The following is a 4,709-nucleotide window of genomic DNA, read 5'->3' as shown; positions in this document are numbered from 1 at the left end:
TTTTGTTTTGTGTGTTTATAGTTAGTAGAATGTCTAAAGTGGACAAATCAAAATAAATTGTTACCAAATATAATACAATACATTACAAAACAGTTATAAATTTAGAAGATATATAGTTATATAATAGACAGATTTACAATGTACAGATATCTTATTTATACATGTACAGTTATGAGAGACGAAAAACAGTTTTTGCTTTTGTGGCTAAAAGAGTCTGAGTTCATAACTTGACCTTATGACAGCTTCACACACTCAGACCGTCATATCAATGCAATCAAAATAGGCACTGAAATATCTGAATGAAGTAATGCATCAAAATAGACCTTTAGCCCCACACAGCAGCTCACCCTCAAGCATCAGCAGATTAATTCCACTCAACAGATCCTCTCCATTATCATTCACGAGACTGAAATAAGTCAAACGGCAAGTTGAGGAGCCTTGCACAAGTAGAAACCAGCCTTCAAAGTCAAGCCAATGTCATCGCTCCACGTTCCCCAATGCCTCTATCTATCATACTTATTAGTTTGTAGTCCTCTGTTTGATTTTCCTATTAGGGCAGCACATACCTAACGAGGAAATGACCGGATTTCAAAATGAATTGTGATTGGAGCTTTGGTCGAGGGGTTAGCACACATGCTCCAGTCACATTAAGCTGTGGAGTTCATGCGGGAGACCTGGTTTTGCCCCCGTCCTTTTTTGCAGAGAGACAATGGACAATCTAGCTACCATTCAGCACATTAATAAAATTCAGCCAAATGCCCTTTAAATAAAGTAATTATTGAGGCATCTTATTTGGATCTCAGCCTATAACCCAATCATTGTCAAAGACGATCATATTTCTGGAGGTAAAAACTAAAAGCTGACTCAGTCTTTTGATTTCCTTCCAGAAAGGCACAATTGGGATTCTGAAAGATATCCCTGTTGAAAAAACCAGCATATGCTGGTTAGGTATGTTTTGACACTGGGATGCTGGTTTAAGCTGGTTCTTTGCTGGTTTATGCTGGTCCTTTGCTGGTTTAAACTGGTCCTTTGCTGGTTTAAGCTGTTCCTTTGCTGGTTTATGCTGGTCCTTTGCCAGCACATGACCAGCATAAACCAGCAAAAGGACCAGCATAAACCAGCATCCCAGCGTCAAAACATACCTAACCAGCATATGCTGGTTTTTTCAACAGGGACAGAAATAATATCCCTGCTGTATTTCAGTCGCTCTTCATTTCTGTGTATATGTCACGAATGAGTTGAGTTAGTTTCTTCATCGTGGACTTTTAGTTTGTTCACAGTCTCTTTCCTGTTTCCTGTGTTGTAGATGTCCTGCCAGTCATCAGTTACCATGGACATTCATTAATGAGCAGACATGTTTGTATTTAGTTCATCACCTATGTGTATTTAATTTAACTTGTTCTCCCTTATTGTCTTGTATTGTTTGTGTTTGTTATAAGCCTTTGGAGTTTGTTATAATAAATGTTACTTTTATTTAGAAACCTGACCCTTCTTCTTCATCATCTTGGACAAAATGTGACAGTATACCTACAACATATTTATTATACACACACCCCATTGCTAATACTGTATGTGTGTGTGTGTAATGGGGTGTATAATGTGTGGTGAAATCTAACAAATATATTTTGATCAGAACCAAATGATCTTCAGACAATAAAAATAATCTACTGGAGTTGTTGCTAATATTATTTGTATGCTGTATAACTATATGGCATATCTAACACAAGAACAGTTAACATTAATAATAATAAATGTCTGTCTTTAATCTTTCTTTTTTTATTATTCAAATCTGCCTGTTTCAACAAATAGTCTCTTCTGTGCTATTTAGGCACTTCTTCCAGTCCAAACCTCATAAATTATTCACATTCAAGTTCAAATGAAGAAATACAGCAGTCTCTCCTTTTAAAACATTATTTTCACTAACTTGCTTCATTAGCTTCAGCATGCTCTTTGATGTATGAGCCTTTTTTATGTAAAAAAATAAAAATAAATAACAAGAAAATAATTTCCAAGAAATGCCTCTGCACCATTTTCACAAACCCATGAACATTACTTGTATAGACGACTTAAGACAGATTCATTTTGGCTTGAAGGGAAGTACTGTACAAAGAGCTGGCGTTAAAACATTATTACATTAACTAGAACATATAAACATATCAGAATATGACAATAATAAATGTAGACCTAATGCAAACGCAATACAGCAAAGAGAAGAGTTTGCATAAAGTGTACAAAGAGTTAAGACAAAAAAAAAGAAGTGACATTTAACTGCAGTAAATCTGTGAAAATGTTGTAAAGCGTGTTTGTAATATATATTTGAGATATGCTTTACAAGTCTTTATGCAGTAGTAAAACCTCGAGGAAAAAAAAAACTAAACTTAAATTTGGCTCCTGCACAGTGATCAGTTAATAAGGCCTCACTGTATAAATGTATTTAGCTGCTGCTGTCTAGTCTAGTATGTCAAACAATACTGAAATGACAAATAGAAAATACAATTATTATGCAGATTGTGGGATCTTGCAAAAAAGATGCGGAGGGAAACATGAGGATACAAGCACTTCCAAAATGTGCATAAAAATGTGCTCATTTAAATTGGATACTTTTTTTTATTTTTTCAATTTGATGTCAACTAGAGAAAAAAAATAAATTCCTAGTTCTGCATTGAAGTCATAAATAATTAGATTTTTATTAGTGACAGTTTAATTGAACAGGCTTAATTTAAAAATACATAAAGGCTTTATGGCATTTTTTAATATTGCGTATTTTATGTTCCCTTTCAGTCGGTCACTCTCGACGTCACGTCGGATGACCGACGAATTGGGATCTCGCTTAGAGAGACCAATCTACTTCGAGTGTAAACTAAACGAGCCAATGCACATTGGCATGCGATTATTGCATCCAGCTGCCGCTGATCACAGCGTGAGTATAAGTAGGCAGCAGATGCAGCGCATATTCAGCTTTTCGCTTCGGAGCCGAGCGATCACATCGTTCTGCTCCTGACTACTCTACTGAGAGAAGAAGACTGAACGAGTTCAGCGCGCTCTTGGAGAGCTCTTCGTGTTGGCGGTACGGCGCTTCAGCGGTGGTGGTTTCCCGTGTCGAGTGGGTTGCACACAACAGGCTGCACTACCCCTGTGTGTGTTGCAGACGGCCATCTCCCCTGTGCGCTTCAGCACGCTAAAAGAGCTATTTCCATACTAAAAGAGCTTCACGGGTGGAACGTCTTTTTAAAAACGCGTCTTTTTAAAGATGTCGTACCATCCGTGTGTTTCTGGATGCGGTCGTTACCTGGCACTGGGTGATGGTCACGATCGCTGCCTCTCGTGCCTGGGCGTGAAGCACGCTGAGGCGGCTTTCGTGGATGACTCATGCTCCCAGTGCGGGGGTATGACCATCTCGGAGTTGCGGACCAGACAGACTCCTTTACCTGCAAGGGGGCGGAGTGCCCGTGCCACTGCCTAGATCTGGGGTTCCCTCTGGTGGCAGCCGGGGGTACCCTTTTTCTGGCAGTGGGCGGACTGGTCTCACGGTCACGGTGAGGAATTCCCCTCCTACAAGGAAGGGGATGCCCGAACCAGCCGGCACTTCGAAGCCAGCGGAGCCCTCGAGAGAGCAGGCTGGATCCTCCCGGGGGATACCACCTGTTTCTTCCGAGGCTCCCCCCGACGATCGGATGTCGATTGCAGCATCGGAGGGTGAGCCAGAGCTTTCTGGAGAGGAGGATTCAGCTGCGCTGCTCTCCTCCGGGACCGTAGCAATGCCTGAATCGGATCCAGAAATAATGGCTATGCTTTCCCGGGCCGCCGAGAGAGTCGGGCTCGAGTGGAATCTTCCACCGCGTCCCGAACCCTCAAGGTTGGACGATTGGTTTCTCGGGGTGGCCCGTGCTGGTTCTCAGGGCCCCACCCCAGTGCCTTTCTTCCCGGAGGTGCATGATGAGATCACTGGGTCATGGACGGCACCTTTTACTGCCAGAAACCGCCCCGGTGGCTCATCCTCCCTCACCACCCTTGATGGGGGTCCAGCGAGGGGGTATACGGGGGTTCCCCAGGTGGAGCGGTCTGTTGCGATGCAATTGTGTCCGAATGCCGCTACCACTTGGCGGGGCAAACCGTTGCTCCCCTCCCGAGCCTGTAGGCACTCGTCGGCTCTGATCGGCAGTGCGTATACGGCCTGTGGAGAAGCTGCGTCCGCCTTACACGCTTCGGCGTTGCTGCAAGTACACCAGGCCAAGGCACTGAGGAACTTGCACGAGGGTGGTCACGACCCGGAAGTTCTCACGGAACTCCGCACCGCGACGGACCTCGCGCTACGAGCGACGAAGGTTACGGCGCGGTCTCTGGGTCGTGCGATGTCCACTATGGTGGTCCAGGAGCGCCATCTCTGGCTGTGTCTGGCCGACATGCGCGAGGCGGACAAGACACGTTTCCTAAACGCCCCCGTGTCCCAGACCGGCCTGTTCGGCGACACAGTGGAGAACTTCGCCCAGCAGTTCTCCGCTGCCCAAAAGCAGACTGAGGCCATCAAACACATCCTGCCCCGGCGTGCAGCTGCTGCCTCCACCCGGCCGCCGGTGGCAGCGCCCCAGCCTGCTCGTCGCAGAGGGCGGCCCCCAGCCGCCACCCCCGCTCAGCGTTCGCAGCAGCCTCCAGCAAAGATGCGCCGTGGAGCCGGTCGCAGGGCAGCCGCCCCGCCCGTCCAGGCCCCC

This window comes from Sinocyclocheilus rhinocerous, unplaced genomic scaffold, assembly GCF_001515625.1.
Source record: "Sinocyclocheilus rhinocerous isolate Xijiao unplaced genomic scaffold, SAMN03320098_v1.1 scaffold195, whole genome shotgun sequence".
In the NCBI taxonomy this organism is placed as follows: domain Eukaryota; kingdom Metazoa; phylum Chordata; class Actinopteri; order Cypriniformes; family Cyprinidae; genus Sinocyclocheilus; species Sinocyclocheilus rhinocerous.
Note: the sequence above shows the minus strand (reverse complement) of the source record.